The 13,437-nt window shown below is 41.9% G+C and overlaps 1 long non-coding RNA gene across 1 annotated transcript; it reads left to right on the top strand.

The window, feature by feature from the left end:
• The first annotated feature begins 7,793 nt into the window (after positions 1-7,793).
• LOC136790011 (uncharacterized) lies at positions 7,794-10,050 on the top strand. The gene is made up of 3 exons (XR_010829080.1): positions 7,794-8,049; positions 8,996-9,135; positions 9,866-10,050. It is a non-coding gene; the product is annotated as an uncharacterized lncRNA (long non-coding RNA).
• The last annotated feature ends 3,387 nt before the right edge of the window (positions 10,051-13,437 follow it).

The raw sequence follows: 13,437 nt of genomic DNA, 5'->3' as shown, positions 1-13,437 counted from the left end.
GTGTGGATTTTTTCTTTAGTTCAAGTTCTGTTGTATGAATCCTCTACATTTAAATGGAGATTTCTTTCCCTCACGGTTATAAAATAATTCTTTGTTTTTTCTTCTGGTTTGTTCCAAGTTTGCCAAAAAAAAAAAATTATATATATATATATATATACGTAGTACCTGACAGTAAATCTGAATAAGTGTCGTTTGTTTGCAAGGTACTCTATACCATGTATTTAAAAATGAATTATTATTTAGGATTTTTGCACTTAGTGTAGGGTTTTTTTAAGCGTTACTGTATGGAAAATGCCATTGCAAGATTAGAGAACCACCCAGGGTGTGAGAACAAGAGGAGAACCAATTGCATTTTCATTAACAGCACAAATAAATTGTGGTGTTCATTTCAGAACCTGAAACGAACTTTGCTGTAAATGTTTTCTGGATTAAGGTTTTCATTATTGCTTTGGTCACCGGCTCAAAAACAAAAAGGTGTAATAAACCTGTCCCTTCAAGCATCATTGTCTTAATGAATTGTTTTTTCTATGTTGAGCCAGTGGGCCATTGGTTTTGTTGCTTATGTATTGATAATTGGATAAACATTTGAAAAATGTGTCTTGTAAGGGTTTTTATTCATGCATCCCTCTGTAGACCTAAGATTTTCCCCTAATTCCTCTTTCCATTTGTAGACTTATTTATATTTCAATTTATGTTTATATATATTTTTTTTTGGTCAGCTGTTTACATCCTTTTTACGGGCAGTGTTCTTGGGGACTGTGAGAGCATTGGAGTCGTGTGCTAAAGTGTAGAAAGAAAAATGTCAAAAAGCCTTTTCCCCCTTCCACAAATCCTATCCATCTTTTTGAAAGATACACTTTTTCACTTGCTAAAAACATGCAAAATCCTGTCTGATAACAGGGTGATGGGGTCTTTTTCAATAACTGTGTTTTTTTATTTACTTTTTAGCCTTTTTTTTTGATGGGGGGGCGGGTCAGCATATGTAGCTTCATTTACCTTCGCTTATTTAGCTTAGTTTATCATGTAAACTAAACAGACGATGGAAGAACTGTTTATGTATTTATGGAGTCTTAGTCCAGACATTGTTTTTTAACGCCTCTTTCTCTATTTCCCAGCTTTGTTAATGCCAGAAGCCTTAGATACAAACTAAAGATTAGAAGTAGCAAAAGCCTCATCAGAAAAGGGTGATAGTAGATTGGTGGCAGATGACAAAGTGACATCTGGTAGCGCTGGCTGTGTATAAAAATAGCAGGATGTGGGAGGGGATAGAAGAATTGAAATGACAGAACAGAAGCAAAAAAACAAACAAACAAACAAAAAACCCAAAGCCTTAACAGCTGAAGCAACAAATTATTTACAGCCATCCTTTGTTGGTAATGAGCATTTCATTTTCCAGTGGCATGTTTAAACTGCTCATTGAAATGCTGTGCATCCACCGCAGGCTCATATAGTGCTCTGCTTCTGTGGGGAATTTATGAAGAATTTACTTGACCTAGCTTTTAGCACTTCCTCACTACTGTTGCAAACACACTTCTATAAGCTGAGTTTTATTTTTTTTATAGCTTGAATAAGTTGTTGAAAACACCGACCTACCTCTGCAGTGGAGTGTCTACTTAGTGTCTCTGACATTTGAGATGTTTTCAGAACCTGTAAACACAAGCATGTCTGTGTGCATGTGACCTAGATCTTGGTGGAAAATGTTAGTATCAAAGTGTGCACTAAGTATCCTTCTGCTGTTTGTTTTTTTTTTTCTCTTCGCCAACTGAACTGAGGAAACCACAGAAGCGATGAGAGGTAGAGTTGCAGTAGACTACTACAGGTAATGATAGAAGATACATTGCAACCACTGGTAGGAGAAGATGCTTTAAAAAAGGAAGTGAGGTTAAGAAGAAAAGCTGCTGATGATAATGGTAGTTTTATAGTGTATGCTTTTCTGAGCCCTGTTTTTAAGAATCTTGAAGAAGTGAGTGGTGAATCCCAGAAGCACAGTTTGAAAATGACTGAATGTGTTAGCCAAGAAAGAAACGCTTGGATTTACTTCTGTGGTCTGCGCTTAGGTCATCGGGCACTCCCATTAAAAACAAGAAGTGGCCAGGAGGCACAGTCAAGAAAGGCAGGTGACAGCAGCACGAATAGGCTCTTGTATTCTTTTTAGATTGGTTGGTCTGATAAAATTTGATGCCTAGATAAAAGGAGAGTGGCTTTTTTGTGCCTCTTACAGCATGTGTAATGTGTTTCAGCATTATCGGGGCAACTTTAAACTGGTATTAGCTGAAGACACTCGGTGGTGAAGATACGTTAAGGAAGCTGCTTGGTCTTCTGATAGGTGACAGTGTCCCGTATGAGTTGTCCAGAATCTTTACAGACTTTGTAAAGCTCACTCAAGGCTCTGGGCAGTATCTTTTGTGAAGATGTCAATGGTCTCCACAGTTTGAGAGCAGAACATAACAACAAAATGTCAGAAATTGTGTTTGTCCAACACCCTGGCTTACTCAATGTACCTATGTAATCTAGTTCAGGAACATTTTTTCTCTTGTGTCTCTGGCACTTAGATCGGGGTGCTGCAGTAACTACTGCAACAAAGCTTTGTAGCTGGAAGGCCCAGCGCTGCTGCCCCCTCGGGACTCGCAGTGAAACACCTTCTGAGGACGTGACACTGAGTGCTCCACTAAACGGGGCACTGGAATGAGACACCTTTGTGTAAGAGATTCTGCAGCACATTTGGAGTCTAAAGCTAATTCTTCTCTATCTGTATGTTTTCTTGCTTCATTGCCTCCTGGTTTTCATGCCCCTTTATTTTAAACATTAGTACAAATTATTCTCCATGGAAACAGTATCTTGGGAACTGGCAGATGTGATGCACTTGCTGCCTTATATTTAAACAATACAGATGATCCTGTGACCAATAATTCTGTTTCATGTCTTTCAAGCAAACTAGGCATTCTTCTGTGGAAATAGGAGAGGTCAAAAAGATGGAGATTGGAGTGCCAGAAGTGTTAGAAGGCAGAATCAGGTGTGGGCAGTTTTAAAACAATCTAAGAAATACAGATGGGCAAATTTATTTGTATCTTCTACAGTGCTGATACCAAAAGGTAATGATACTTTGAGTAATGTGATAAATTTCTCAGGCAAGTTGTTCAAGGGGTAAAATTGTCTCCCTTAAAATGCACAGGATATACGGATTCTATTTCCAAAATCCCAGGAGGAGGAAGACCATGTTAGACTAAGCAAAACGTCACAGAAGCAACATGTAAAATATCTACACCTAATAATCTTGAATATCTTGCATCAGAATTGCAGCATTACCTTGGTGTTGGTGCTGGTGTGCAATCTGCCACTGTTAGAAAGGTGTTGGTAGTCACCTTGCCTGGGATATTGCATCCTGAACCTTTTGAAGCCTTAAAGTAAAGGTAATCCTGTGGATACTTTGTCATGTACTAGAATATAATCAAGAATGTTTGGAGCTAGACTTTAAAAAACAATGCCGAGTAGTTCCTGTTAAGAGCAGAAGTTGCTGTGGATAATTTGGCAGTGCTGTGGGGTATCATCACTATAAGCATTGTGTAAAGGGAGGGTAAAGAGAGTGTCCTGTTTGCAGCACTGCTCAATACATGACAATGACACTTCTGAAATCATGGGGTGGGAGGGTAAGGAGAATTACACAGTCTCTCCCTGGCCCCCTCCCCAGTCCATTTTTTTATAGTTACAGTAATTCAGCATTAGCATTATCGTACTTGTGAACAGAGATGGGAAATTATGTTCCAACTTCTTATGTAGGCACTGTGCACAAAAGTTAAAATGATTTAAAAATCTAAGTCACCACTGGCATTCATAACTTAAATATTTAACTTATGACTGCCAATGAGCATGCACCTTATATTTTACCACAGGAACGCCTCCACAGTTTGCTTGTATACTTTAGTGGTGCTTTACAGGGTACAGATTTTAAATCTGTCCTCAAATAAACTAGAGGAATGATTTATGTATCCTAGGAAAATAGTTGGTTATATCTTCAAGATTTTGGAAAACTATCTGGTGGATGTCTTCCAGATCTCCTTGTATTTAATGCTTTGGATCAATGATTTTCTTCAGCTGAACAGAAGTAAGTGCTTCAAAGTTTAAAGCAGTGGTGTTGATTTTTTTTGACTTCATGCAGAGAAATGAGGCTGGTGGGTCTGGCACCCTGACACTGAGCCAGAATGCTGGAGTCAGCAAACTTGTCATCCTGCTTCTTCTGCATCTCCATTTACTGGGGAATCCACTGCTGAATCCCAGTGACAATGTGTGCAGTGTTTCTGACCTGTGAGAAAGCTAGACTATGAAATCATAGCTTTTCTTTGGTGGCCTGTCACTGCAGTTCACCAGAAGGGCTTGTGCTCTGCTCAGCTCCGCTGGCAGGTGTCCGACGGAGGTGGTTCTGCTCCTCCAAGCACGCAGACGGCCAGCGTGCACCGGCCAGGTCTGCATACTTGGATCTCTGGTCCCAGCTGCAACAGCTTAAATTCTGCACAGGAATTTCCTTAGGAAAAAGAAACCAGTGCAAAAAAATCATTCGCAAATCTCCTGTGAAATACATGGATTCCAAACCACCATCTAATTTTCCCATTTCATTTTTTTTTTTTAATTTCAGACATAAGCTGAATTCAGTGTGTGTGTGTGAGCATCTATTTTTGATATTAATTGCATTAGAGAAGGAATTTGTATAGCAGTTGTTAATATAAAAAGCAGTATTTTAAATGTCATTTGAACCTGTTGTTTGCTTCCCTGAAGAACGCACTTGTCTGGACTCTTCAGCTTACTAAAAATAGGTAAACCCAGTGATACAAGAGCCTGTTTTTTGGATCTGTCCCCTTCGTGTTGTAACACAATCAGTACATTTTTACAAATTACAGTATACACTGTAAGCTTCAGAGGACTTGGGGGTGGGAGGGGCAGAAAATCGGAATTTTATTTTTTTCGGTAGACTATGTTATCAGCGTTTTCTCTTCATAAACTGTGCTTAAAAACAGTTTGTTTGCACTGCGGAACATGCTGTATTCTCCCAAATGTAGCCCTTTGGGAGTCACACAGCCCCCTACAGCCCCATCAGCCCTTTCTAAGCCTCGCGGTGCCCTCGTGGAGAAGCCAGGCTGAAGCATGGCACGAGGGCGAGCAGGGCAGGGGGAAGCCCATGTGCTCCGCTCCAGCACCTGGGCCGTGGCAGCCGATGGGGAGGCCGACCTGTCCACGACCAGCACACCGAAAATCCCTCCCAGCTCCCTCTCTTGGGTGTTGAAAAGATCCAGTTCTGCAGATCTGCCCTGTTTGTGTTAGTACATGAAACGCTTAGATGAAATGGCTTCGTTAGGCAGCCCCAGTGAGCCTCAGGCCTAGCCTGGATTTGTGGCTGTTTCTCTCTGTCGTGGTGCAGAGGCCCCGCCGTGCCCTGCTCGGTGTGGGGCAGGTTCTTGAGGTACTTGGAGCCTTCGGGTGAGGGTCACGGTGGTCTCACACAGACCTGAGCTGCTCTCCTGCTCCTGCAGCTGCTCTCTGTGGTGGCGGCAATGCTCGTCTTACTGCCAGATCGCAGAGATCGCTGTTAACTTTGAATTCAGAGATTACACTGGGAATTATGAAACCTTTCTTTCACATTTTGGATCAAAACACACTGGCTAGCAACCCCGCTTTCTTCAGCTTATTCATCCATGTGTACTTGGACGGTGCTTTCAGTGGTTTTGTGCCTTAAACCAGCGGCAGCGCGGGGCCTGCGGTGTCCTGTAGGTACAGCCGTGCCACCACCCCCTGCCCAGGTGCCTGAAGCACAGGGGCTGTGCGAAGCCGGGGCTGTTGCAAACTCGTGGTTACTCCTCCAACATTAGAGGAGTTGAAACCTCTAAATCTGGGGGATGTGTCAGATAATCACTGAAAGCAGGAAGAGTAAGAGGGGCAAGTTGCTTGAAGTGAAAATTACCGTTCCCTGCTTCTGGCAATTCAGGACGGGAGTTCCTGCAGATCACTCTTCCAACAGAAAATACAAAATAGGAGTTTAGGGGGCTTCTGCCACAAAACTCTAAATAGGGCAAAGTCCATGTGCAGGTACCCATAGCATTTAACAGCAAATTAAAAAAATATATATGTCCCCCCAGCTGCCTTCAGCGTGTAGAAACAGCGAGTGCCTTGCTGCAGGGGAATGCAGCTTACATGTGGCCTGAAGGACTCAGGCTGATCTTCAAATAAAAGGTACTGTAACCTTTCAAAGCTTTATATTTTTGAGGTTAAACGAGCTTGCTCAGTGAAGTAAAGGTTAATTGTCTAGATACAAAGAACTGTGACATAACTTCATTTGTCACGTGCATAAGAGAATACAGTTATATTCAGGAATGCAGGCATTTGGTAATTTGTAAGACTGGTTTCCCAGAAATTAAAACATCACGGACAAGTTGAGTGGTTGAAGTACTTGACTGCTCTTTCAGATATTTCATGGTCCTTTTTGGATGCCCTAAACAGTTTTTTCCCATGATGGGAATTGAAGGCAGCAAAAAGAGAAAACAGCAAAATGTAACAGATTTGGGAAAAAATGGGGGGGACTGAAATAGTATGAGCAGTTATGAGGCACAACGCAGTTCATGAGGGAATATGTTCACGAATATCTATGGTCAGTTAAAAGAACTAATGCAATCTTTAAACATGTCAGAAACACAGTAATTTGTAGCAATTTTGTAGATCCAGTATTAGGCTGAAAAGGCAAAGTATCTGTCACAGAGCAGGCAGAAGGATGCAGTTAATAGTTCTGTTTTGTCTGTGTTCCTGCCTTGCTGTAATGTTGAAATTTCAGTTCTATTACCAGTTCCAAAAGAATTTTCACTGGAAGCTGTTTCATATCTTCAAGTGGGCAAAATCACTTTACCCAGCCAAATGGAAAGGTTTTGCAGAGGCAAAACCTTGGTTCAGTGGTGACGCTTCCACTTGGTTCAGTGGAGACGCTTCTCAGGCCTGGCAGGCAACAGGGCATAAGCAGAGTATGTCTGGGGACACAAGCCTGCATTTGTGCAGGGCACAGCTCATGGAAGTACACTGCAAGCGGTGGGTGAGTAATGGCAGTGTAATTAGTAGTGCCTGCTGCTTCATGGAAAATAGGCTGTCAAACTAGCATTTAAAAAACAACACAAAATGCATTATTAATATGGATGCTAGAGAAACACTCCTTTACACACCTTTATGGGCAAGACTACTGATGTACTCTGTTAAATGATATAATTTTTGTTTGCAATATACTTTTAAAAAATGCTATAGCCTAGGCCATGTCTCCAGAAGCTGTAATGTTTCTTGGTCTCATCCTGTAGCATGGTCTGTATAGGACATGAGGAATCCCTCACTTTTCTGCTCAGCTCTCCAACAACCAGTTAATGGGAGATTTCTGCAGCAAGCTTTGCTTGTATTAGCTTTGATAGATAAAAGCTAAATAGTTGCTAGCAGTAAAAGTGGCTGCTACCAGCGCGAAGCCACCAGTCACACGTATCCCCAGATCAGGCTGGTGCCACAGCAGGCTGGATGCAAGAAGGGGACGGGCTGCATTTCATCTCCCCCGCCTAAATGGGACCTGAGGCAGGACTCTCATCAGCCCTCCTATCCACTCACGGCGCAGTGTCCCTCGCTGCCAAAAATCTCCTCATTGCTGCGGTCTGTTTTGGGAATGGGCATCTTGCCAAGAAATCCACTCTTGGTGATTCTTTCCTGTTGTCTTTTGCTCTCTAAAATGGCAGAATAAATAATTTAGGATTCATGTTGCCCTTTTGGGGTTATGGTAAGGGTTTAAATGCTAATCAGATATTGAATTCCTATTAATTTTATCAAGAACCAAGCCATCACACTGAGGGATATGATGTTTTTCTCTTTAAAGGAGAAAATCCTGGTTGATATAATGCATTAAGTGTGAATGCTATCCCAGTTTAACAGGGGAATTCCTCGTGTTTTGCCCAGAGTGTTCAGAGCTCATTAGCAATGATTATTAACAAGGCTCTTTGGGAGAAAACAAAACAGAAACCATGGAAACAGCAGGCAGCTAGCAAGGTAGGTGTTTATTGTAAAGCATAGGTTCGGGGAGGACAAATTCACATCCTGAACTGATCTCTCTTTTTTTTTTTTTTTCCCCAATATTGTGGTGGTTAGCCTAGATACGATTTGTTTAAAATACTTTCTACAAGGCCACATTGAACTTTAATAAGCAGACTATTAGCTGGTCACAGATTAAGGTCAAAAGAAGACAGAGAAAAATCAAGATCAGGTTCAAAAACTCCTTTATGCATTGCCCTTGAAATGCTTTCCTATGGCTAGATGTACATAGCTAATGTGAATGTCCTGACAGTGATTCAAGAAATCTATTATTATTTTCCAAATAAGATGTGAATAACAACTAAGAGAAATATTAGAATTTTCCTTCATGATTTTTAAAGCACATCTGGAGATCAAAGGCTCTCACTGTGAAACAATGTGATAAATGTACACGTTCTTTTTAGTCAGAAAACCTCTTTTGGAGTAGGCTTTTATTATGTGCCAGATACAACTTTTTGGTGATTTAAAGTCATATTTTTAAGATGTAGATAAAATTTAAAAGAATGTACTTTTTGACATCAGCACAGGAATTAATTTAATTTGGAAAAGGCATTTCTTCACATGCAATCAGAAATCCCCACTCAGTACGGCCTGAGATTTAAATTCTGAGATTTTAAATCCCGAGATTTAAATTGTATGTGAATCAGAGGTAAAAAACATCACCTCTGTCTTTCCAGCTCCCCTCTTTCATTTTTGTGCTTGTGTAGGCTTTTTTCCTATGGTGTCTGATGCTTGGTTTCTGTGCCTGGTTTCAGTGACCAAGTACTTACATTCATCAGTCCATAGTGAAAGAAAAAGCAGTTTAAGTGTTCAATAATGCAGACAACAGTATGGGTTTTGTTTCTTAAAATGATCGGCCATGAAATACAAGAAGGTGTAAAGAGCTCCTATTTTAATTCCACAGTGGCTGCCTGTATGTTAAATCTGATATGACGGATTTATTTACTGATATCCAGAACCTACACAATAGCTCCTTCTGCTGTGCCTGTTGAAAACCATGATCTATTTGCTCTCTGCAATGTTCATACTGAGAAGGGATACTATGTAAGTACTTAAATTAAAAGTATACTCAGCCAAAGATATTTTTGCCATTATTTACTTATTATGAACCCTCTTTCCCACTTACTTATGGCATTTTTCTTACTTTAACTATTATTTACTGATATTTATATTATTTATACTGATATTTATATTATTTATACTGATATTTAACAATATCAGTGCACCATACTTTAAAATAGTACAAACAACTTTATTTGCAAACAACGTCAAAGCTAGGCAACACAAATAACAGGAGTAAGTAACTATCTGGTATCTTCAGCTGTACTGATGCCACTGCTGTTAGGAGGTCAGTGTGTGTGCTGGGGGCTTGGTCCTTCTCGGAGAGACACCTTCCAGGGCAGAGGTTTCCCTCTCCCATTGACTACCCGCTTGGGGCTGCACTTCTGCTGTCACCTGAAGGCCTCTCCCACAGCTTCTCAGCACCTCCACTGTTCATGGTTACTGTTCCTCATCTTTTGTTGGAAGAGCAAAGGGTTGGTTTCTGCTCAGTGATCTCTTTGCCAGTGGGAGTTCAGAGTGTGAAGCTGCTTTGTGCGAACTGTTTCTGCTGCTGTGACCATCACTAGGCTAGTACAGAAGAGGAGTAGGTAGTAACTTTTTTTTTTTTAAATTAACAAAATTTTCATCACACTATTATCAAGGTGCAGCAAAGCATTATCTGAGGGCCCACCCAATCTGAAATGTCCTTTCTTCTGCTTTTTGTCTGCCTTAGCACTGATAGGTTTGGAGCTGCCTGAGCAAAGAACTCAGCCTCTGATTAAAGTCAGGTGTTGGGTACCGATGCCATCACCAGATTCAGCATAAAACTTGGGATCCCAAGGCTTTCCAAACCTTCAGATATGCATTTGCTCTGCACAGAAATGTAAGTATAAAACTTGGTGTCAAGTGTTACATGCAAAATTTAAAAAAAAAAAGAAAAAAAGAAAAATAGCTGGAACTTCTCATACATTAGATATTTTGTGTGTTACAGCACAGCAAATTTCAGTAATGACATGTACTGGTGTAGTTACTTATTTCAGTAGGAGTTTAGCAGATATTAATAATATGCTTTTGGAAATCCCATGGACTCACTTTGAACTTATACTACTTCATAAAATTAAATACTTTTGAAGAAATTGGCCCTGAGCTTCTGAATGAGAATATACTTCCCATTACTTAATTTCCCTTCAGATCAGTCTTGAAATGTTTAAAGTTAAGTTCTTGGCTGAATAGCATTGACTTTGCTGAACCAAAGCCTGAAGGAGAGCTGTTTTTTTCCATTTGCTGTCATCTTAGAAGCAGATTTCCTTTAGGAAGATGTCCTGTAAAACATGTCCTGAACCTTCAAATCTTTATTGTAAGGGGATCTGTTTGAGGCAAAGTAAGACTTAGAATAATCTAATTCCTTAAGAGTATGCAGTAAAACACTATCGGTTTAGATTTACTAAATTAGTAGAGGAAGGGGGAGGCAAAAAGACACATGCAAGACACTGCAGACCTAAGTATCAAAGATGATCAAGGCATGGAAGTTACCAAATTCAAGTCCCATCAATATGAGCAGTTAAAGAAGAGCTGAACTCCTCTATTCTAGACGTCCTTCTGGACTGTTTCACCCACATGCGCTTATGCACTTATGTCTGTGTGTGTGTATGCATCTCCTGCCTGAGAGTGGAAGGTAGACAGAAGGGGAAGAGGGACATATGCACAGATTCTGAGAATGTCTTGGGTTGGAAGGGACCTTAAAGCCCATCTAATTCCAACCTGCTGCCATGGGCAGGGACACCTCCCACCAGACCAGGTTGCCCAAAGCCCGATCCCGCCTGGCCTTGAACACCTCCAGGGATGGGGCATCCACAGCTTCTCTGGGCAACCTGTGCCAGGGCCTCACCACCGTCATTCTAAAGAATTTCCTCCTAATGTCTAAACTGAATCTCCCCTCTTTTAGTTTAAAGTCATTATGCCTTGTCCCATTACTACACTCCCTGACAGAGTCCCTCCCCAGCTTTTCCGCAGGCCCCCTTTAGGCCCTGGTAGGCCACTGTAAGGTCTCCCTGGGGCCTTCTCTGCTCCAGGCTGAACAACCCCAGCTCCCTCAGCCTGTCTGCACAGCAGAGGTGCTCCAGCCCTCTGATCATCCTCGTGGCCATCCTCTGGACTCACTCGGATAGGCCCAGGCCCATTTTATATTGGAGGCCCCAGAGCTGAACACAGCACTCCAGGTGGGGTCTCAAGAGAGTGGAGCAGAGAGGGAGAAAGAATTTAAAAGTTTCCTAAAAGCCCTTCTGAATGAAGGCAGCTCTGGGGACTGCTGGGTTTGAGGCTGAGTGATGGGGAATAGGAACATGTTTAAGCTCCCCTTAAATTGTTCTTGATGGAAAAGATTCACTGCACCCTTGCCTCCATTTGCACAGGCTCCAGAGCCATAACTCCTGGGTTACAATGTTCTTGCTTGCTAAATGTTTGCGCAGCAATGACATCTGTTTTGCTGAGAGGCTGCCTTGGGAGTGCGCTGCTTGCAGTGAGTCTCCGAGTGACACGCAGCCAGAGCTCGGGGCAGTGTGTGCAGCGCCACACCACATCGGCCTGCGTAAAGCGAGGGCTCCCCACGCTGTGCCTGCTCCTTCGCTGTGCGGACGCTGTAGTAGGCTTTTACACACGTTACGTGATTACTTTCAAGTTTGTCTGGCAGGTTTATACGTATACATATGCACTATGTATCTTAAAAAAAAAAAAAAAACAGTAAAATTCTGGGCAGCTTTTCCCACTATTTGTTTGTTGTTATACTTCATGACTACCTTGTTTTCCTCCTCACTCTTCTGCTGTATTTTGCTAACTTCATAAAATCAGGATATCAAGACTAATTGCCTTAATGTTTTTTAGTGTCCTTTCTGAATAGATTATTTTTTCACTTGAATTTACAGTTCACTCTCTGGAGAGCTAGATTTACTCTAGTAAGTAAATAATGTTTGCTACTTTGAAAAATTCTACATAGATTTTTAAATTAGTCTTCAAAATATTAGATATGCATCTGTAATTTTTCTTTCTTAAACAATAGTCTGTCAAAGACCCTGTGCTGAAATGCCAGATCCCATTCGGCACTAGGGAAGCTGTTACACTGACCCATTTTTGCCTTAATATTAATTAAATTGGCACAAGGAAGTAGCGTTCTTGCTGGCAGATGCTCTACAGCATGCAATCTCCTGTAACAGCTCCCACTGCACTACACTTGCATGTCATTAGTGTAGGTGTGGGCTGGGTAGGACAGATGTGCTTGGGACTTCGGAATTTTAGAGGAATGGTGCGAGCTTCTGGGGGGTTGGACATGCGGCAACCTTCAGGTGACTCTGACTTGCTCCTGGGACGGTGATTTTTTTGTATTACTTTGCATCACTCTGAATGTCGTTCTGAACCAAGTGAACCAAGTGAAGGGTCGTTGTTGAACTTTTGTGCCAAATAACCCAGGTCTCAGCCTGGGGACCTGACATAGGTCCATAGTGAAATGCAGTTCCAGTAGTTCAGAAAGTTTCAGTGGGTCACACACAATGACAGAGTCATGTCTGTGAGGTTTTGCAGGGTCAAGCCCCGGACTTGTGGTAAAGGGTTAGAAATGTAGACAGCAGTTGTAGATGTTTAAATAGATTTAGTTGCATCTTCTTATGTTTCATTGTTGGTTTCTGAAAGTGAAAGCTTTCATGTGGCTTTTAAAGACCTCTTCTAAAATCAGACACACTGAGATACAACTAGTTTTTGAAGTTTAGCTTTATACAAAGCCATGTCAGTGTTTTCTACCTGTCTCTCCTACCTAACTAGAATGAGCCAGAACTGAAGTTTATTACAGCCTGGGAACAGTTTTCTGTGAGATGCTCGTACTGGACTGTGTCTGGAGGGATGGGGCTGTGCACACACGTGCCTGTCCTCTGACGTGGGTGGTGGTGCTATGCCAGCTGGTGGCAGAGCTGACGTCCCTGTGCTACTAGAAGGATTGCACAGCTATGGAGAAAAAATTAGCATTTTTGAGGAAATGGGCATCTGGATGTGTCAGTGCGGTCCTGGTGCAGTTGTTGCTCATCTCCTTGGCTGCTTCTGCTGGCCCTTGCGGGTGCACCCCAAGCAGGCCCAAACAGGGCCCACAGTTCATTCAGACCACAGAGCATGTCTCCCAGAGGAGGACAAGTGGATTAACACACAGGGAAGCAGTGACCTTGCTCAAATACTCCAGTAACAGCTGGAGGAGGTGCAGGGTGGGTGCACCAGGCATCCTGGTGCTTTTTCAGAGTTCTCAGAGGCACTGGCTACTGACACGTG

This window comes from Anser cygnoides, chromosome 2, assembly GCF_040182565.1.
Source record: "Anser cygnoides isolate HZ-2024a breed goose chromosome 2, Taihu_goose_T2T_genome, whole genome shotgun sequence".
In the NCBI taxonomy this organism is placed as follows: domain Eukaryota; kingdom Metazoa; phylum Chordata; class Aves; order Anseriformes; family Anatidae; genus Anser; species Anser cygnoides.
This window is presented reverse-complemented; position numbering and strand designations above follow the sequence as displayed.